The 23,124-nt window shown below is 43.4% G+C and overlaps 1 protein-coding gene across 13 annotated transcripts in view; it reads right to left on the reverse strand.

The window, feature by feature from the left end:
- Positions 1–23,124, reverse strand: part of Thrb (thyroid hormone receptor beta) — a 337,375-nt gene that overhangs the window by 214,833 nt on the left and 99,418 nt on the right. For 4 of the 13 annotated variants that reach the window (XM_087906284.1, XM_087906285.1, XM_087906283.1 and 1 more), the window contains exon 3: positions 8,930–9,063. The exons of 6 other annotated variants lie outside the window; for them this stretch is intronic. The gene's annotated coding sequence lies outside the window, so the exon portion shown is untranslated. Of the gene's footprint in view, positions 1–7,916; positions 7,999–8,929; positions 9,064–10,681; positions 10,702–16,774; positions 16,794–23,124 lie in introns of those variants that run through there. 3 more of the 13 variants (XM_087906288.1, XM_087906287.1, XM_087906291.1) reach the window with 3 other exon arrangements.

Here is a 23,124-nt window from a genome sequence, read left to right on the forward strand (position 1 = left end):
CCCCACGCCGGCTGCCATTTTGCTTTCACGCCACACATTCTATTACCTTTTCTTCTGTTCCTCTCATGACATCCTTTCTGCTTTCATATCATACACACATGCATGGTTGCACATATGCACACACATGTATAGACACACACTCAGAGTTGGGGAAAAATAAATCTAGAGTTTGCATATATATGCACATATATATATATATATATATATATGAGAGAGATTGAAAACACATAGTGTTTGTCTTTCTGAGTCTCCCTCTTTTGCTTGTTGGGATGATGTTCAGTTACACACACTTTTTCAATAAATTCCTGTAATCTATTTATCTTTACAGATCAATAAAGTTTCACTGTGTGTATATATCCATTTTCTTATTTATTTTGACATTTGCCAGCCATAATAGTGAACAGTGCAGTGATAAATGCAGGTAGGTGAGTATCCCTGGTGTGCTGACCGGGACCCTCGGGTGAATGCTCAGGACTGGAGCAGCTACCACACAGTACTTCTGCTTCTCGGTTTACTTTTTTCTATGCTAATTTCCATCCATAGTTGCTGTACCGATTTACACTCCCACAACCTGGCCAACGTCATCACTTGTTTTCTTGATGATATCCACTCTGACTTTGGTAAGATTAAAAATAAAAGAATCAATGTAGCGGGAATTTGCATCTCCTTGGTGAACATTTGTAACTGTTTTCATTGGCCATTGCTATTTCTTCTTTGGAAAACCATCTATTCAACTAATGAGCTCAATGGTTGATTGGATCATTTTTGGGGAGAGTCCTAATGTTTGAAGTTCTTCGGAGATTCTAGTTATCAATCCCCACCAGATGGGCAGTTGTGGGGGCTCTTGGTTCTGCTGATGGCTTCCTTTCTCAAAGATGGGGCCTCTTTCCCTACATTCCCTCCTTTACTTTCTTTCTTTGAAGAGAACCACACTGGTGACCACACCCACCATCCTTCCCTGACCCCGCCTTTCATCAGCTTCCTTTGTAGGATTTACCATCACCAGAAGTAGGATGCACTTGACTTTTCCTTTCTATCTTTTGGGGTGTAAGCGCCATGTGAATTGAGGGCTTTGCTTTCCTGTAACCTCTGACCTGAGCATAGCATAGTGACGGGCTCCCAGGAGGGGCTCAGGAAACACTCTGTGAGTAGATGTAAGAATGGTCTACACTCTCAAATTGTCTTTTTACTTATTGATTCATAGATTCTCTTTACCTAACAATTAAAGGCAAATTTGATGTTGATTTGTTGAGCTGTAGAAGTTCTTTCCATGATGATTAAATGCATCTTTGATGGCTGTCTTACCAATACATCTTTCTGCATGGTGTTTATTCCATTGCTGATGGTATTTTTTATTGTTGTTCTTAAAGAAATGTTCATGTTGTAGTTTATCTGCCCTTTATAGCATTTGGGTTTTCTATCTTGCTTAGACAAGCCTTATGCACTCCAGAGTTATTTTTAAAAATGTGTTTAGCAGTTAAATGCTTTTTTTTAATGTTGGAATCTTTGATTCACTTGGAATTTATTTTGGCCTAAGTAATAACTATGTATTCTGCTTTGCTGTTTTTCCTAAAGTAGTTAGTCAGTTGACCTAACATTAATTGCAGAAAATTCTGTCCTTCCTCATTATCCTGAAAGTCATCTTGTTCCAAATGTCCTTAAACATGTATGAAGATGTCAGGCTCTGTCTCTTCATTTGAATTTATTTGAATTCTTTTTGTTTAGATTGTATTTTTGTTCCCTCTCTATCAAAAATTTTCCTGTCAGTTCACATATGGTTATTTTTCTATAGTATTACCAGAAGACTCCAGGCTATTTGGTCATCTTCTCAAAAGTGCCTTTGGTTTTTATTGAGGTCAGTTTACTGTGTAGATTAATGAAGGAGAAACTTTACACAGGAGGATGCAGATGTATTAACTCCTGGATACTCCTAATGCTCTCCTACCTTGTACGACAGGCAGTTTAAATTTAGTATTCCTTGTTGTGGAATGTTTAACTATGAAAAGATATGCCACTTTTGTTTATGATGTGGAATATTACTTTAGCCGAGTAAAAGTGTGTTACATTTGTTTTTGCTGCCTTTGTTGAACAATGTAAGGATGTGTTACATTTCTTTATGCTGTATTAGTTTCATTGTGAAAAGATGTGTTGATGTTTCACATTGTGTGCCGAAGACACCTGATTAGACTAATAAAAAAGCTAAAGAGTCAATAGCTAGGCAGAAGGGGGAGAGGTAAGGCTGGTGGCCAGAGAATGAATAGAAAGAAAAAAGGAGAGAATGAGAAAGAGGGTCACGCCTTGGGGGTAGAAGACAGGCATCCACCAGTCAGCCAGACACAGAGACAGCAGAAGAGATATAAAGAAAGAAGGTAAAAAAGCCCCGAGACAAAAGGTAGACAAAGAAAAATAGGTTAATTTAAGGTGGAGCTAGCCAGAGATGAGCCTTAGGGAGGCTGAGCATTCATGACAAACAGGACATCTCTTGTCATGATTTGGGAGCTGGTTGGTGGCCCAAAAGAAAAAACCTGATACAGTTCCTTGATAGGCAGGATGAACACAACTCTTAATCAGACTTTAGACTGAGATGCTGGTTGGGATTACAGAGTACTGTGGAACAAACCCCTGACACCAAGTGGCTCAGAGCACACCGGACACTTGTGTTGCACCTCATGACTGTGTGCTGGGGCAGAGTTGGTGGATGCCTCTGCTCTGCAGGGCTCACCCAGGGCACTGTGTGCTCTGCGGGCAGCTGGGTGCAAAACCCAAGATGACTCCATTCACTTTGGGAACAAGTAGCCGGGGGACAGAAAAGCTAAGCTCAGCCAGGAGTGGCTCCTAGAATGCCTATACTTGATCTCTACAGAAGGCAAGCTTCTGGGTCTTTAAGATTTAGATGGGAGCCAGGTTCTCTAATAGCAAATCAACAGCCTTGAAAATACACAACAAATAATATTAATAGAGACTAAGCGGTTTGTATTTATGTATTTAGTAGTATATACATATACACATATGTGTTTAACAGCAATTAATGAGAAACAAGGTCAGGAATTTGAAAGAGAACAAGGAGGGAATTATGGGAGGGCTTAGGAGAAAGAAAGGGAAGAATGGGGAGAAATAACATAATTATATCATAATCTCAAAAAAAAAGAAATAATTTTTTTTTAAAAAAGAACTACTGTGTTATATCACTAGTATACGGGCTTGTGTGCAGCTTACGTCTATTTATGTTTGGTTGAGCGCTTATTGCCATTTCAATACCTAACTTTGAATACACTTTGTATGTCAGCTCTCCTTCCAGGGTATTTCTTGCACAAAATATGCACTTAGCAAACTGTCGCTGCTGCCGCCGGACATGCTGGCTTCTGAAAATGTGCCTCCTTTGATTTTGTATGGCCAAGGCTAAGAGCCACTGTGTTGGCTCCCATAGTTCCACTGGAGAAATTCAGGCAGAGGACCTGACACACGTTCTGATTTTTTTTTTTTGAAAGAAAAATCTCATACTCCAATTTTTTTAAATCAGTGTTGAGAACTCCATTAAAACAACAACAATAACAGAGCAATATGTGGGCAGAGCAAACCACACATCTCCGTGGGCATGTCAAGTGTGCCAGAAAGGGCTCTGCAGGCTTAAAGGTCCTGTGGCTCCAGGACTCTGAGTGTCATTCATGGCCTTTATACTGCAGCCCGAAAAGCCTAGTTCAAGTAAAGAGTCAGAGTACCCTTCCTGCCCAGGTACGCGGCATCAGTCCAGATAAGGAGGTCTTGGCAGATCACCACCTAAGCCTCATAAGTGCGCCAAAGAACTAGGGAACGTGTCACCCGAGGAGGGGGAGGAGGCGCTCTGCACCTCTGGGAAGGGTGGGACCCTGTGGGAGCAGGCTACGACTGTGGATTCTATGAGTATAGATACCCCGCTCCATGACGCCTGAAGGAGACGCAGAAAGATGAGGAAAGAACCAAAGGTCTACAGCAGAGAGAAGAGGGGAGAGGAAGGAGTGATCTGATCTGGCAGCATGGTGGCTCCGGGAATGAGCACTTGCTTTCCTCAGCGGGCAGGCAGAAGGATCCATTTGTGAAGCCATGGTGTAAGTAGGCATGAGATCTGGGCAGCGCAGAGAGCCAGGCTTTGAATGAGGTACTTGGGTTATGTCTTCTGCAACTGTCTCATGAATTGTTTCTGGGAAAACATTAAAAATAGAAGGAGGAGGAGGAGAAGAGGCAGAAGCATTCACCACCAACTGTGACAGTAGTTAAAAGTTACCAATTGTTTATGACAGTCACCAATTACATATATATAGAGTGTAATATGTATATATATACACACATATGTATATATATATATATCATCTATTCTCAGTACAATAGCCACATTAATGTCTTAAATATGATGTCAGAGTCTGCTCTCTTCTTCACACTATTTGCTGGCTCCTATTTGAGTCTGCATGAGTGGCCGAGTCCCCCTCTCCCAGCCTGGAAAGTTTTGTATCTACCAAGCGCTCACACGTCTTTCTGCTCAGCATCCCTCTGGCCATCCTCCTGATGACCCTCCTTCATCCTTCATCCCTCACCCATCCTGTCAAGCCTCGCCAATCTCCTGCCTTCCCCAAGCAAAAGACCTTTGTACTCACCATCCTTCTCCCAGGTGTCACCCCTCTAATGACAGTTTCCCACAGCAAGCTGAACCAACACCCCCATCCTCACACCCCTCTTCTTACGTTTCTCCCTAGGGCTTCTCTCTTAATTGTCCAAGTTTCATCTACTAAATTTCCAAACTTGTCTCTCCGACACCAGATTAACCTCTGGGAAGGCAGACAGTTCCTCTGTTTCCTTCAACGCCACACACTCCGTGGCACGTGATAACTATCTTTATAATGACCCAGCAGCCTGCACAACTACCAGAGTTGCCACCGTGCTGAGGATGGCATGAAGCGACCTTCACCAGTAGTCACAGCTGAGCAAGTCAAGAGCAAGGGGATGGGAATATTCAGATGCTCCCCTGCCTCATGAATACTCGGGAGCCTTTCTTGGACGATGGGAAAGATAACAGTTAGAATCCAGAAGTGGATCGGTGGTGAACGCAGCTGCCATGGGGGCAGGTACTGGGAGCTGGTGGGAAAAATTCAAGCCTCATTTCTGCGAGCTAGGGTAATTCTTAATTTTAAGGTCAACGGATACTACTTCGTGGGGGTGTGGGGAGGGATCTTTGAAGTGTTGCAGCGATGAGAAATGAATCGGAGTTTAGTGAACCGTGTTCCCTTGGGGGTAAATATCTCAGGCACTAAGTTAGATCTTCAGTTGCTTAAGAATTTCATCCAGCGAAGGCCAGCTGCAGGAGTTTCAGAATCCAAAGACACTGTTGGAAATTACCACGGCAATCATGGCCCCGGGACACTTAAAGGCCTCTGCAGAGAGCTCATTAACTCAGTTCCTAATGTTTCCAACACCCTCTCATCCAAGAATAAATCAGGTATAATTCAATTCGTACCAAATACAGGGTACCAGAGCCGACTGACTATGCCCACAGCCTTAGGGGCACTTGGTAAATATTAAGCAATTTGCTCGAGCCTTCAGTGGGTCAAAGTGCTTGGTTCATGAGGTATTCATTTGTACAATGTTCGGAAAAACCAAACTGTGAAGTTCAAGGAAAAGAAGAAGAAAATATTTTCTTTGAACAAATTCTTTCAAAGATCTTTTGAAAATAGTCTGAAAAAAAGATAGACAATCAGGAAGCATCTTTTGGCAACTATATGAGGGACAAGAATTTCTTAAGCCCTTCATATAATTTAAAGACAGGAAATCAAATAGTAACTTGACATTTTAAGCTTATTAATGTCAAGTAATAAGTTTTATAATTTTGGAAAAATCATGTATGTTAATTTTAGTAGTTGCGTAATCTAACCTTGTACATTGAGAACAAAGCGATGAGAAAAATTTCGCATCTCTGTCTTGAAGCGAGTGCAAATGTCCTTAAATAATTTTTAATTATTTCCACTTCTTATGTAAGTTTGGCCTGTGAACTTACAGGAGGAACAACTGAGCCTGGGAAATAGCCAAGGAGCACTCTGCATGGCCATAATGCCTTGAATCATAAACACTGAAATTTGTTCTCAGTCCTTTTATTCTTCGTCTCTCTGTCACAATAACAAACTGCACTAGCGAATCGGCTTAAAAGGCAAAAAGGTTCACTTGGCTCACAGTTTCAGAGGTTCCAGTGAATGATCAATTTGTCCCTTTGGTTTGGGGCATGTGGCAAGGGGGCTTACCAACGATCCTTCAGTTCTCATGGTCAAAGAATACAAGAGAAAGAGGAAGGAACTAGGGTCTCACAATCTCCAGGAATGACCCAAAGCCTCCCACTAGGACCCGCCTGCGAAAACTTCCACCATCTCTCAGTTGTGGCACTCTGGGGACCAAGGTTTTAAATACGCGGGGGCGGGGGGCAATTCAGAAGCAAATTGCAGCAGCAAGCCTTAATGAACCAAAACAAATACCGGATTCCATTCTAAATACCTGGCTTCTTAATCAAATGCTTGTTTAATTACTGATGAAAAAATGTGTTGGCAAAGCAGTATTAGAAAAGCATATGGTGGTAGGAAAAGAAGCCAGGAGGAATGAGAGTCCTTTGGCAGGGATACACAGGGGCCGCCCTCTCTGTGCAGACACGTCAGCCTATAAGGGAGGCCAGTTGTGATGAGCAGTGCCTGTCCTCCACTGCGCCATCTATTGCTGGAGTGATGCCTTCATGCTGCCAGCCTAGGAGATGGGAGGCAGCAGGTCAGGAAAGGAGATCTCCAATGTGTGCCCGGCACTTCTCCTATTAGTCATAGCGGCTGTGTGCGGGGAGGGTCTGCAGGATAATGAGGAACTATCCACATGCGATTTCTGACCTTGGCACTCTTTCCATGAGGTCGATACTGCTATCTTTAATTTACAGGCAAGAAAATGGACTTTGAAAGGTAAAAGAACCTGTTTAATACCACTGGGGAGAAAGTGAATCAGAATTCAAACCCAGGACTGAGTCCGGACTCCCAAATCTTCCTGACTCGTTATGTGTCTGAAAACAAGACCGGACAATCTAGGTGACTTATGCTGCTCTCTAGGGGAAGGAAGGGTGCTGGCATGATTCACATCCAAGAGGACAAACCCGATGGCAGAGGTGAGTGAGTAGCCGGTACACGTCTCACCATTCAGACACATAGCTGAGAAATGTGCCTACAAGACTCTTCTATGTGACACTTATTTACATTCGACGGAAATGAATACCCACATTTGCTTGTTACATGTAAGCATTTAAATGAATAAATAAACACCTTAAAAACTTAGCTTTGCCTTCAAGAACTAACAAACAGATAACACCATTTATCACTGAGATGGCAACTCAAAGCAGAGATACACCTATATATAAGCAGCTAGAATTTTCTATCCGTGTCCATTCATGTCTATGTTATTTTCAGATAGGTACAGAATATGCCAGAAAAGCAAACTTCATTGCCTGAATGTCAGAATGTCAGAAGTAAACTGCTTAATTTAAAAACATTCTCTCTTCCTCTCTCTCTCTCTCTCTGTCTGTCTCTCTGTCTCTCTGTCTCTCTGTCTCCCTCCCTCCCTCCCTCCCTCCCTCCCTCCCTCCCCCCTCTCTTTCTTTTACATAGCATTTACTAGAAATGTCATTTTAGTGCATATTAATTGTACAAAATACTGGGTGTCAGCCCTGTGACCTTTTCACGCATGCAGATAATGTACTTTGATCATCTCCTCCCCCGTCATAGTCTTCACCTCCCACCTTATCCCCAGCCCTACTTTCCCCTGGAAGCACCACTGCTGAAGGCTTGCATGCCATTTTGGAACATATTTCTAAGCCCTTTGTTTACAAGCAGAACCGCTGGCTATTTTTACACGAGAGTGCAGTTCCCTACCGTCTTTGGGAGCAGTTACTTGAAAGGGTGCGCACTAGTCCAGCAAAGCGCCTCTGCCTGAAGTTCAAGCCCTACAAACTTGGAAGAGCTCAGGAGTGGGCGGGGCCAGGCAGAGGGCAGCTGGGACACGCCCTCTGCCCGTGTTCGCAAGCTCTGAAGCTGCGGAAAGGAAATGATTAATGCCACGGAGTCTCCAGCCAATTCTGTGTCACCGGACTTTACAAAAACAAACAAAACTAGAGCTTTCTGACCGACAAGAACGGCTTCACTGACCTTAATAACATGGCTGCTTTGTAAGGGCCCCCACACAGCTCTGTCTGGAAACTCGGGCTGTAGATAAGACTCTCTGTAAAGAGCAAATCTATTAACAGCTCACTGCTAAAACAGCGCTGTTACTTCGGAAGCACAAATACAACAGCTGTAAACAAGACCGTCAATCACCCCTGGAAAAGTCAACCCACTCTCCTTCAAAACTAACTTTATTAAGAGGTTGAGCTCAAACGCGGACAGAGCATGGCGTCTGCTTATGGAAGTCTCATTGAAGACCATACTTTGTATTTCTTCAGACTTCTATTTCTGAAAACACATGAGAAATGCCACTCATTTGGAATTTATTTTTTTCTCCTCATCAATAGTTTTATTGTATTTTCAAAGTAGTGTAAAAGAAATATAAAATGTCTTTTGTTCCATGTAGAAACCTTATAAGCAAGACATTAAAATTCTAAGGTAGTTTGTCATTAATCAAATTTATTGGCTGAACGCCCATGCATTTAGATGGTCAGAATTACTAGTTTACATGGTTTTTTCCAATATTGGTCAGCTGGGCTAGGCATATGTTTGCATGTACTCTTGCCCTCTGAAACACACACACACACACACACAAGCACAAGTATAAACATAGTCAAAAATACTTTGAAATATTCAAAATTGGAACTTGTCTTAGAAAACCAGATCACGTAATTTTCATAGCCACAGAGTGCCAACTCTAATCCACTCCCCAGAGATCACATTACCAATGTCACTTAGGAGTAGAGGCTGTATGCACTACGTCAGTTGTACAGACTCATCAGCCAAATTGGAGTCAGAGTTGACTTAGTCCCGATGATCAAGCATTCTCCACTTGTTCGCCTCGTGGCTGTCATTGTACCTATGGGGAGGCATGGGCAGAAACATCAGTTCTGGAAGAGAGCGAGCGAGTCAGGGCAGCCAGACCCTCTCCCAGTTCACATTTGCTCCATGTTCGGGGAAGCTTGGCTGGGACACAGCAATGAATTAGCCTCCAGGACCCAACCCCCGCTGCTGGCTCTCTGCACCTATGTCTTTGCCCACCAAAATTTGGGTCTCTACTTCCCAGGAAGGCGGGCTCTCTGACCACTTCAAGGGCGAGATGTCCCATGTACACTGTGACTCCACTCGTGAGGACTTCCAGATTCGCACGCACTTTCTGCTGGGACTATACCACAGCTGCCCCCTTTAAATAATGCCAGTGGACACATACACATTCACGATTTCTTCCACGTGTACCACAGGTGTGAGAGGGGCAGAAGAGGGGCTGAGGGTCTAATGTTAACTCAGATAACAACGTCCTCACCTTCAAAGGACTTTTGTTTATTGGGAGATGAGGATGGAGAAATTCCATGCACGTAAAGAAGTAAGGACTGAGGTTAGTCAAGACTATCAAGAGGACCTGACCACATCCTATACGTGCTGAGAGGGATTGTGAAAGCCAGAAGTGGTTAAAATATGGCCAATTTAGAGGAAAGAAGGGAAAAAAAAACACCTCCAAATATTAAACACAGATTGCTCTTAGGTTGATACCTGTGGCCAGGGAGGACGCCCTGTGGTATCTTATGCGGTAACAATTTCTTGAGAACTTTCCTCAAAGGGTACAAACTAGCACCAGGCTTGTGGTTTCGGGTTGCTGTACACTCCGGGAGGCTAACCTTTGGCTCTGTGGTCAATTCCTAGAGCTGAGAGAAAGTGGACAAGTGGCTAGCTGTGTCTTTTCACTCACAACAAGAGGACAGAGCTGCCTGCAAGGCGCTTTGAAAAGCCCTGCTTTGAGTGGGAGGCTTAGCGACGCTAAAGGCCTCCCACTACAACACAAGCAGAGGGTATAGTCTTAAACGTGCTACTCCTGGCCTCCCAACAAAGCTGCAAGGGTGACAATGGACAAAAACAAGAAGAACACATGGGTCCCTGTGACTGTTTGCCATGGAGTCACATGGGGCTAAAGACTAAGCTAACAAGGGGATTAGAAACATGCCTGGGGCTCAGTTATAAGGAAGAAGTGGGAAAGGCAAGACATAAGACGTACTTGAAGCCAAGAAGCCAAGATCCTTAAGGGAGCTAGATTACACACACACACATACACACACACATACACACGTGCACACACACACACACACACACACACACACACACACACACACACAGACACTTGCATACACCGAACATGAGAGAACAGTTTGATCTGAAGCTCACAGGAGATAATCTCTAATACATTGTGTCAGTGACACCTAGCCTACGTAGCCACTGTATCCCTGTAAGAATCTTCTTCACATCTTATGTGGATAACCGGATCCTTATAGAATGACTGTAAGTAAGGAAAAAGCAAAACAGCCTTCCTCCGGTCCAAAGCAGCTTGACAGTCACATGAGCCGCAAACCAAACAAGACCAGGCACACGCCAGGCTGCTAACTGCTGCAGAGGTCGAAGGAAACAAGGAAAGGCTCCCGTGGGTAGTTCCCCTCGTTGCTACTGACCTGACGCAAACAGCCATGAGTATCGGGATCTGGCTGAGTCCCTCTTTCTTTCCTTTCCTCTCTATAGTGTATTCGTCCCCCTCAGAAGCCAAATGAGCAAGCTGAGGACAGCTGCCCTGATCCTGCCACCTTCCTGATTCCGGAGTACTTGAACTGAAAATGAACTCTTCCAACCCCATGTATGGAACTGCTACCTCATTCAGCTGAACAGGAGATATGCGGTGTTTCAGGGCTGGTCTGAAGTCCAGATTTCGCTTGTTCAACCTTTGTATCGTTAAGTAGAGCCTAGGGAGGCTCAGGTCACAGGTCAGGCTATAAACAGTGTAATTGGTATTGGTCGTTGCACAGATAAGCCATGGTAAACACCATGTTGATATCGCCTCTGAATTACCATCATTCCATAGAGACGTCTTCTGTGTTTGCCTCAGAGGATATACACGTACTTCAGCATGGAGAAGGGAAAAGAGAGGCAGGGGACACCATCCTCGTAGGTGCTATGTCAGCCACATGGGGACACTTCATGCTGCCTCCCGTTTAATCATCTCACCATGCAGGAGCTCCCAGCACTTATTTTACAAAAAGAAAGGAGGGATGAGGCAAGGCATCCCTAGTTCCCTGGCGTGCAACTAGCTGCATAGAGGACTGAATTTGTGTCCATATTGTCTTCAGACCAATCTTAATGGTTCCCATCGCTTCCTCACGGGGAATCCTACACACTAGGGACAACTTCAGACAGAAGAGATGAGAAAAAAAAAACAGCGAGAACAATTCTCAAAGAAAGCTAGAAGTCTACCTTTTGGTGGGACCATCACAGTCAGGCTGCCCAGCTTCTAAACAATCCCATCCTCTCTCTAGCAACGGCAGATAGATTAAATAAAGGCATTTCACATTGAACTAAAGTCTGTACTTAGCAAGCAAAAATGTTTCATCTCTCTCCCTACCCTCTACTGTATATTCTGTTCAAGTAGTTATGCACAGCACCAATGTAATTCAAAAAGGATTCCCCGAACTGTCAATCATTGGATAAATAGATGCTTATTTTTTATGTATTTAAATGCCTAATGCACTTTCCACAGTTGGGACACACACAGTACCAAAGGCACTGAGCATCATACTAGAGTTTTCGGAACCAACTCTGGAAGCTGAGTCCCCATGTACTGAGTCCAGCATATCTCGGAGTTCCCCAGATTAACTTTCCTGGGAATTTAGGGTTATTCAAACATAAGTAGTAGAGAATACTACTTTGGAGCTGAAATATACTACTAAGACTCAGCAGGAACTTCAACAACTGTTCAAGTCAGCTAAACATGACAATATCTTCCAGGGAAAATATTTTATTACTGAGATTGTTTAGAAGTGGGTAGTGAGGGTTGCATTCCAGGCACTAGGAAAGGTTTGGTCAGCAAGAGACTTAAAGACATCAACAAATTACAAGTACATGAGACACTTTTTCTTGAGCTGCCTTCTTTAATATTCCGAAACCTGGACAATGAATGCTCCTCAGAACAGTGACTGAATGTGTTTGAGAGGGCGTGTCTCAGGAGGATTTTAGGCGTCACACAAAGAGACAGGCTGTGCAACAATGACATTGAGGAACATCTCCATCTACAGAAGGAAGTAAACTACAGGTCATAGCAACAGCGCTTGAGATACTTCGGCCATGCTTATGAGAATGAATGATGATAGATACTCGAAGATAGCACTGCTTGGAGGAGTGCCCAGGATAAGGCGAAGAGGAAGGTCCCCCAAAATGCTGGACAGACAGCATAAAGGAAGACTGTGGAACCTTGGGTATGACAATAACACAAGCATCTAGGACTGCCCAGGATAAGAACAACTGGAGAACCACCATAAACAGGCTGCCCATGCATGCTTCAGCATTGCTGGGGCATAGATGATGATGATGATGATGATGATGATGATGATGATGAAGAAGAAGAAGATGATGATGATGATGACGATGATGATGATGCTAATATTAAACTGTCAGCTGGCTTTTTGTCAGGTCTATTTTTGATCCTTTTTAGACACTCTGTCCTTCAAGGTGTCATCCCCACCACCCTGTCCCTGGCAGCCACTGTCCTGATTCTAATCCTTATTTTGAGAAAAATAAGTACATGATGTCCCTCCTTGCTCACATGCTCCACAGTGTCTGTCACACATCCAGGGTTTCTCTGCACTCAACTGCTACTGGCCTTATATTGGCATTGTCAGAATGAGTCCACGGTAGTGTGTTACGTGAGGTGTGCAAACGGTGCACAACGAGTAGGCGATCCCTTCGGACTGGATGCCGTGCTAAACACAGTAAATGATCGACAGGTAGAAAGAATAAAGGCCTACTCTTCCAGAATACTATCTAGTGACCCATACTTGGCTAAGAGACCCCCACAACCCCAAATGAATAACGACAGGGAGTGGTACCGAGTCATACCAGGAGTCGTGCAGGTGAAGGCAAGCCATCATTCCCTACCGCCCGATCAGCCACAGAGAGGCACAGGATTCCCCAGGCTCTGGTGAAAGCCGTGGCTGCTGCGAATCCCACTTTACCACAGTGATGCTGCTGGCCAGGCATTAATCTATGGTCGTTATCTAACCTCAGGCCAAAATGAAACCTTCTGTTTTCAGGCTTTCTTTTTATTTTAAGTGCATTTGCCTGCATGTGCACCAGGTGCGTCCCTGGTGCCTCCAGGGGCCCGAGGGGATGTTCCATCCCTTGGACATGTAGTTACAGACAGCCATGAGCTGCCATAGGGGATGCTGGAAACTGAACCAGGAGCCTCTGCAAGAGCAGAAAGGATTCTTAACCGCTGGGCCATCATTCCAGCTAAACATCTTATTCTTTAAAACGGTTAATCATGGAGTGTTAATAAGCTCCATTTGCATGTAACTTTCCAAAGAGTCCCAAGAAGGAGAATTATTATTAGCCCCATTTTCCAAGTGAAGGAACAAGGCTCAGGGCTCGTAAGACACTTTAACAAGGTCAAGGTACCAATGAGTAATGGAGCAGGAACTCCCATATGGTTTAATTCTTAAACACATTGCCCATTTCTAATAAATGGAAGGCTTGGACATCTTATCTACAACAAGAAAGCAACCAAGTGGTAAAGTCAGGTGAAGATTAAGAAACTCTTCAGAAAATTATAATTTTCTTTTTTTTTGCTGCATTTATGAAGATATTTTTAACTAACGGCCTAGAGGCTCTGAGAAACACTATAAAGGACTGAAGTCCCCAGCAAGGAGAGTTTTAAGGGAATGAGCAAAGACTGAAACATGATCACACCATCTTACTAACTAGAAGATGAATGGAAGCTTCATTTTCCTTGATGACGATAATTTGTCAATGAACTCTATCACTTGTGGATCTTCCTTTGAATTTTATTGGGAAGCCATTGTAGAGATTCTGGTCAGCGTGAGAATTACACAAGGTTTCATGTCTGTCTAGAACCTCGTGTGGGTGTGGCCACCAGGATAGGGACTGTTGAGATTTTAACACCTTATTGAAGGAGAGATCCAGGCCCCACTCTTCACCTGAGCTTTGCTATGGAGACATCAGATGATAAATACCCCAGGCTGACTAGGATCCTCTCGAAGTCATGTCCCTTCAGTACGCAAGGGCTTTACCCTTGGGAACCAGGAGGCGTTTTCTCATCTATAGCGCAATTTAAAAGAACCACTATAAATCCATTTCAAAGTAGTTCAATCCACGTTTGCTATTTAAGAGACTTTACAAGCATATACATCCCTGGGTTTGAAAGTAGCCGGTCCGAGTGGTGGGCTTTCTCACTTTTTCTCGTAGCAGAGTGGGTTCAGTTCCTGCTCATATATATATTAAACCTTTCTATATATTTAGTGGTATACTGGGAAATATGTGCAAAACTGGCCTTGCTCTCCTGCGGTGCCTCCAGCTTCTAACAGCTGCTATTTTATAACGGATCCAGTTAAGAATTTATGGTATTGAAATAAAGCAAATGTCCTGGAAAGAAAGTCTTGAATCTGGCTGGAGTTCTCTCATGAAGAAGTCAGCCACAGGCATTTCTTCTGCATACAGTGATATGACTGAGTTCTGAGGATCTCTGGTTACAACAGCACAACCAGGTGCTGGTGCTGGAATGATCTTTACAGAGACCTACAACTATTTTAAGTCCAATCACATGGACACATTTTCTTGCTAAACATCTCAAGACACATCAAGCATTTCACTTGCCTGCCTGACTACGTCTACTGTAGAGTCAAGGGCGTGCCAAGTCGAAGGAACTGAACAAAATGTTCAATGTCAAGTTGTGCATGAGACGCCTGCACCCCCAATCTTTGTCTATCGCCCTGAAAAAGAAAGACTTCTGGGAAACATGTCAGAGGGTTAGGAATTTGCAAATAAAGCAATATGGGATATAGAGGATGTGAATGTGGTGGCTACCAGGCATTCTCCAAGGTCCATTTTTGCCATGACTTTGGAGTACACCCCCATGGAACCTCAAGGAGCCTAAAAGAGGCAACATTAAGACACGACTAGGCTAGGGAAGCAACACTCTGGACTCACCCCACCCCCCACTGTGAATTCGAACAGCTTTGCAAAACTCAATTTGTTTTATACACTGGCTATGGGATAAATGTTTACTTTAAAGCAAGGAATTTATTCCCTAAAATGTTAGGGAACACCAACATAGACCAGATCTAAATAACTAATTTTCAACAAAGTTCTGTGGTTCTCCTGAATTAAAGGGATCATTCGAGCTGCTCTTTGCCCATGGTCTGAAGCAACAAGGTATTTGCAAACACCCTGATGTGAGAGGTGGCACCAGAATCTGTCAAGAATGCAGTCCTACACCTAATCTTAATTCTTTCTACAGGCAAAGGAATATTCGGTGCAGGGCTTTGTGACTGCAAGGGTAAGCGTCCAGTCATATGACATCCCAAATAATCAGATCGTCCAGGTCCTCAGCTGACACCTTGGAGGTCAGCCATGAGTCCTGGCTGCTCGGACAAATACATAAAGGTGACCGCTTTCCCTGCATCTACTGGGGTGACGCTCTGATAAGCCACAAAGACCTTTGAGAAAGCTGTCTGTGAAGGCAGATTTGACAGTAGGGACTCAAACAATAATAATCAAAATAGACAGGCTTTGAGACTGATAAACACATCATCACCACATAAAGCACCTCAGAGAGAAAACCCAAGAAGCAGATACATTTCTCAAGTAGCTAATGTAATTCAATTATTTCAAGTAGAATAGAAAGACACAGGGAACAAGCTGAGACAAATGACATCTATTTAATTGTACTGTACTGACTTTGGGGCTTCTCAGGACAAATATTAAATATGAAATATTTTCAGAGTCAATACATATGTGAATGGCTAAAGAGAAATCTATACACAAGTATTTACATCAAAAACAAATATTCTCTCGGAAGACACAAATGGAAATGGATATAGGAAGTACTGCAGATATTAGTTTCTACAATGTTTTAAAGTATTTATGCAAGTGTTCAGATATATGTTTGTGTGTGCGTTTATAATGGTTTTGTTTTGTTTCCCTTTGTTGCAGTGCTGGGATCAAACCAAGGGCCTTGTACATGCTAGGTGAGTGTTCTACCATCGAACCTCCAGGCCTTTCATGTTTTCTTTTTAAAGACTCCTAATATGTTGTATAACTTCCTGTTAGAATAAAAAGACTTGAAAACTAGTATGGTAATTTTTAGAGCAATTATGCATTAAAATGTGATAATGAAACCCATCACTTTGTTGCTAAAAAAGGAATAAAACAAGCAATTACATAATTAAAATAATTCAAACTCTATAAAAAAGTTAGCATACTAATATTTAGTAGGGTTAAAAATTTTAAGCATTATATATGTCTCTAAATTTTATGGTATGAAAGAAACACAGGCAGAAGGGAAGATTTTGTTCATTGTTGGAAGAGGGGACCACTTGTTCCTCCCAGCTGCCCGGCTGCTTAGCCCGGAAATAATTACACAGAAACCATATTATTTAAATCACTGCTTGGTCCATTAGCTCTAGCTTCTTATTGGCTAACTCTTACATCTTAATTGAACCCATCTTCATTAATCTGTGTATTGCCAGGTGGCAGTGGCTTACCGGCAAAGTTTCAGCATGTCTGACTCTGGCGGCGGCTCCATAGCAGCTCTCTACCCGCCATCCTTCTCCCAGCATTCAGTCCGGTTTTCCTTGCCTACCTAGGTTCTGCCCTAACAACAGGCCAAGGCAGTTTCTTTATTCATTAACCAATAAAATTAACACATAAACAGAAGGACCTCCCACGCCAGTTCATCCATGTGGCTTTTCTCTAAAGAGGCTTATAGTAGAAGGAGACAGTCATCCCTCCTGAATGGAGCACACAGAACATCATCTTAGAAAACTCCAGAGCATAGGCAGAGCTAGAAAGGCTTCTGTCACCTTCTAAGCATGCCTTACCATCCTTGCTCCAAAGATACATTACCATCCTCACTAGGCATACAAACGCTGATCTTTAGCAATGCTAATTGTGCTTAAAATAGTTAGTCCATTGTTCTCAACAGGTTATAAACCTTGATTACACAGCTGTTAATAACACTAGAGATAACCTACACTCAAATACACTAATCCTTTTAACACAGCTCTCTTTCCATAGGACTCCATAACGATTCAAATTTTATGGTTGACACTTTCTTTAAAAAGAAAGAAATGTAAACCTCTTTTAAAAGAGCAGTGGTTGACAGACATACTTAAGAGGCATGCACTTTCTTTCAAATTGCAATTTTGGATTTGGTTGCTCTGTCATAATGAAGCCCTCCATACACTTCTGATTCTAAGAGTTGTCTATTCGGAAAGAGGAAATGCTATTGGGGGGTATGATTAAATATCACCACAGCTAAATTTTCCTATCCTCCGTCAACATACCGATGAAAGGCAGCAAGTCTGGAAAATACTATGTGTACCACCACAACTCTCAAAGGTAGCTTTCATTCTGTTTTATATGCACGGGCGTTGAGCCCGACTGGGATTTGAACAGATTTTCTAACAGTAAGCCCACCTCCCCTTCCATTTCTGTGAAGTTCTTTTACTAAATGCTCACATCTGTCAGGGAGAAAAAGACAACAAAATCGAGCAGTAACGCAAGGGCCACTCCTTCTACCCCCTAAGTCCTTTAAGAGGAGGCTGTTGGCAGGAGGGCACTTTTTTATTGTCTGGGAAACCTCTGTGCTGAGTTCACAGCAGCTGCACAATTTTATATTCCTGCCAGCAGTGGGATGAGGCTTCCCCCTTTCTCACATATCCTTAGCATCTGTTCTAATTTGTTTTCATGAAGTTAGTTCTTCTGACTGGGTGAGATGGTAACCGTATGAGCCAGCTCTCCCAACTCCAGGGCACATGCCTGCAGGACCCTAAGTCAATATACAATGATGTGACCCAGCTATCACACTTTGGGACACAAATCTGAAGGACTCGAAGTCAATATACAACCATGTGACCCAGCTCTCCCACTCCTGGGCTTATAATCCTACAGGAGCCAACATGCCATAGAATTACTGTCATGTTCATGTTTATTGCTGCGCTAGTCATAAGAACTAAGAAATGTAACCACAACATAGACACTTGTCAATTGATGAATGCATAAAGAAAATATAGTTCAAAAGGAATTAGTCATAGAAAAACTGGAATCACGACATTTGCAAGGACATAGATGAACTGGAAATTACTATGACACTTGGAATAAGAGATAAATATTACCTTTGTCCTTATATGCATAACCTAGCTTTAACATATGTGTTTGTGTTTAAATATACATATTTATTATACATGTATGTACATATGTGGGAAGTCATGAAATGAGAAAGGACAGGGGAAAGATCCTAGGTGAGATATATATCCTAGGTGATAGAATATGTGATATGAAAGTGGAAATGGGCCTGTTGGGAAAGAGGGAAGACCAGCAGGGGGAATGGGGGGCAGGAAGGAGAGGAGTGTGGAAGATGAATCAGCAAGAATAAAACATATATGAAAATGCCATTTCTGTGTCTGCTAATTAAATATTAACTTTAAAGGAGGCCTAGACCTGTCTTCAGCATCTCAGTAAGCCTTCTGTGCATATAAGGGGGCTTGTGAGATGAAACTAAGGTTGGTCAGTAGTCAGATTTATTTTTGCTTTAGTCATAGTGTGTGTGCATGTGTGCACACGTGCGTGCATGTGTGTGGGTGTGTATGTGTGTGTGGTGGGGGATACAAGCATGAAGAGGCCACAGGATGAAATTGTGTGTCCTGATTTATCATTCTCTACTTTATTTCCTTAAGAAAGGGTCTCTCATTGAACTTGGAGCTAGACTGGTGGCCAGCAAACCCCAGTGATCTTCCTGCTTTTGACCCCCACAGAGCTGGAGTGAGAGCCATGTGAGTCCATGCTCAGTTTTTGTTTGCAACTGGGACCTCATGCTTTTATCGCAAATGCTCTTACCTACTGGTCCATCTCTCCAACCCTCCCTAACAACAGGTTTTAGTCACACCTGTCATGGAGAGAAGAACAAAGCCGGCTGCAAACCTGCCCAGAAAACTTTGAAGGCACAGTTGCCCAGTGGAGGCCACTGAGATCCTCCAGCAAGGAGAGCAAGGCAGACAAACACCACCTCACGTTTGGCTTTCTGCCCTAGAGCACTTTCAAATCATACATCTGGGAAGTCAGATCCTAAGAGAGAAAATGTGGATGAAAGACACAGCTCACGGTTTCCAGTGGCAGATATGGCAGGCACCTGTGATGTGGGTCAGGGTAGCAGAGTGAGCTCTCATGACAAAAGTAAGTTCCCTCAACTGTAGCCAAAAGTAAGCAAAGCGCATTTATTCCCCACTGCTGAGTCAGCTCTGTGGACAGCCATGTCTGTGGTCGGCTGCGTAATAAGAGATGCCAATCCGCTGGACAGGGGACCTTGCCCAGTGCTCTCTGGGTTCAGGTTGGACTTCAGTAAGCAATGCCTTTGCTGGGGCAGGGTGACTCTGGTCCTACCAAAGCCTGAAACCAAATTTCAATCAGTTCCGGCTGACTTGTCCAAATACAGAACGCCTAAAGCAGCAGAGCTCATTTCCTCTTAAGGAAAGATCATGCGATGTTTGTAAATCACCACGGCCACACTGCTCGTCGTCACACTGATGCCCAAGCATGTGTGGTCTGCCTGACCTCTGAAGAAGAACATCATGGCACCTTCCTCTTCATGTCTCCCGCCTAATTCTATGAATACAAACTCACAAGGAGTCCATGTTCGTAGTCCCGGCAGTCCAGAGACTGAAGCAGGGAGGATATGAGTTTGAGGTCAGCCTGGGTTTGCCAACAAACAAACAAAAACAAACAAACAAACAAAAAAGCAAGCAGCAGATGCTAAGATGTAGCTCAGTTGGTAGACTACTTGCCTAGCATACACAAAGCCCTGGGCTCATCCCCAGCACTACATAAACTAGGCATAATTTGTTGTCTGTACTCCAATACTTAAAATGTAGAGGCAGGAGGATCAGAAACTCAATGTCATGCCCATCTACATAGTGAGGCCAACCTGGGCTATGTGAGATCATGCGACAAGACAAACAAACAAGAACGCAAATGTATAGCCAGAGAATCCTTCCTCCTTAGAGGGAACACTCAGCTTGATTCTAGGGTTCCTCCATTCTCACTAGTGGTGCAGGGACTGGGGAAAACACTATTCTGCTTCTTGGAGGTACAGATGGACACACGACCCGCTCTGGATCAATGGGTGCTATTCTCTTGGGCGCTGGTCCAATGTACATGTCATTACTTGGCTAGAATAGTATGAGTGGTCTATTAGCCATAACACGTACATGACACAATAAGTCTGCATAATAGATGGGGAAAGAGATGTGGTCTTAGTAACACACTGACATCCTCAGATTCAGTCTTGTTCAAAGGACTTGGAAACTAGGTATGTTAAGATTCAGAAGGTCTAGGTTCCTAAGCAGGAACACAGTCCTGATGGGACTTTGGGTGCTCAGGTGTCGTACTCAAGGTGAAGAAAACCTACCGGCTACAGAATCCACTCCCGACAGCCTCAGTTCCTTGCTAGAAAGCAGTATTATCATGGACCCATCTCCCCTTGTCCCAGCACATGGGAAAAGAAGCCTTTCAGACTGAAAATTCCATGAGGTCTCGAAATTGGAGACTTTGAAAACCAGCTAGATAACAAGTTAATGCTAATTTAGCCAAGAAGGGAAGGACCTGAGATTAGAGATTTGGTGACCTCCTGACAAAGTCTGGAAAAAGTTCATGTGGCCTCTTAAAGTCCAAATTTGCTGACTCTCTGGGCATTTCTTTCCTCCTCTTGTCTGCAAAGTTGAATTTACACCCACTCCCTTTTCAAGTAAAGTGGGGTCCAAAGAACCTCACTGTAAATTACAAGATAACTGGGGGAGGAAATTAGCATGCTTCTTAAAGGTTTGGAACAAACCACACTCCTTCTACTCTTTAACACCCAAGCTCACTAACGATGTCTTAGAACTAATGTGAACACAAAGGAGAAAGTACCAGGTAACTACTGGGCTAACTGTAATCAAACTTTATCTCCTGGCTGATCTGCTATCTCTGTTACAGTCAGCAAGAATGTCACAGTGAGGGAATTGGGTCCGAAGGTAGCTCCTGAATCGTTCTTAGACAGTCTGCTTTAGTGAGACCGTCCTACTATGGTAGAGAGAGCCTGCTGTATTTGCTCTTGGGAGTAAGAACCAGAAACACAGGTGAAGGCAAGACTGAGGAAACTGTAACGACCTTGGGGTCTATTTTCTTTTTTCTTTTGGTTATTGTGAGCCAGGGTTTCTCTGTAGCTTTGGAGCCTGTCTGATGACCTAGCAAGTGAGTAGGATATGGGCCACTGAGCCCTTTGTCTGCAGAAAGAGAGTGATTGACACAGGCTTCCTGGAGACGTGAGGAAATCTAAGAACTAACAACTGTGAGGTCAGAAATTCATGGGCACGTACAATTTAGTTTTTTTCCTATTTATAAATATTACTCTAAGAACTGACTTTACTCATAAATAATTTACTATAGAGGGTTTTTTCTCTCAGTTGTCTTTTTATAAATGATTACATTAAGATAAAATTTAAGGTGTGAAGGACAAGCATAAAGAAGATTAAACAACTTCCCCACATTCCATAATACAAATATAACTATGTCTTTACAATTAAGTACAAAAAAGCCAAGGGAAGCACCTGACTCAGAGGTCCGGACACGAAGAGGATTACAGTTGCCATGCACAGGACTTGGGTGTATAAACAATTTGCATTGTCTGGGCCATTTTCCCCTTCCAGGGACAGAAGGTACTAGGAAGGCTATCCTTATTCAGCACAGGGATTCTGGGATGAACCTGACAGCGTGGAGGCATGGCTCAGCAAGTCAGCTTTTAATCTCCCTCCTGCCCTACACTGCAGAGCCGAGCGACTGAACTGTTCATAAACAAGGTGTGAGCTCTTGCTCTCTCTACCCCACAGCTCAGTGAAGGGCAGCTGGCCTGGCATCTCAATGGCTTCGGAATCTCAGGAGTTTACAGCAAACCAATTCTTCGCCTTTCTGACCCATGCTATTTCCAGGTCTCCCTTTACCCCTTTTTAAATTTGCTATGATCACCATTACCCAACTTCCTGGGCAAGGAATCCTAACTCCAGGCTTTACTCCCTGTTCTACATGGCTCCTTCCGACTCAATGTGTCAGAAGCCAGCAGAATTTCTATTTCTTCTTTCTATGGTCATATATTGACTTTAGTCTTTGCCTGAGGTCTTCCTTGACCCTGGCGAATGTCACTTAGACTTTCTAAACAGTATTACCATCATTCACTGTGGGGAGCATTAAGAGGGAAAGGCAAGGATTACAAATGCTTCTGGGAGCATCGATTTAAAGCTAATTGTCTTGGGTACAAAAGAAGTACGGGTCCCCTTCTGCTTTCTCGCCACCTGCCGCATTCCTTCACACCGCTCTCATATCCATAAACATAAAGTATAAATTTCCTGGTCATATTTGACCATCAAGTCCACACTTCACATTACACTCAGAACCACTTCAAATTATTTCATATTTATGTATATGCGTGTTTTGCCCGAGTCTACGTCTGTATACCATGTCAAGTGTCTGGTGCTCAAGGAGGCCAGAAGAGGGTGCTGGATCCTCTGCAACTGGAGTTACAGATGGTTGTGAACCTCTGTGTGGATGCCTGGAATTGAACCTGGGTCCTTCCAAAGAGCAGTCAGTGCTCTCAACCTCTGAGCCATATCTCCAGGCTCCACCAACAAATCTTGATTCCTCAGTCAGGCCTAGATAGCTTGACTTTCCCCATTCTCTAAGTCTACCTTCTACTCTCTTCAATGAATCCAGCTCACCAAGTCTGTCCTCTTCCTTTTTGCATAGCCACGGTTTTCATGTAAGTCTATGTGGTGATTTGAATGAAATATGCCCCCCCCCACTATAG

This window comes from Myodes glareolus, chromosome 5 (genome assembly GCF_982192425.1).
Source record: "Myodes glareolus chromosome 5, mMyoGla1.1, whole genome shotgun sequence".
NCBI lineage: Eukaryota > Metazoa > Chordata > Mammalia > Rodentia > Cricetidae > Myodes > Myodes glareolus.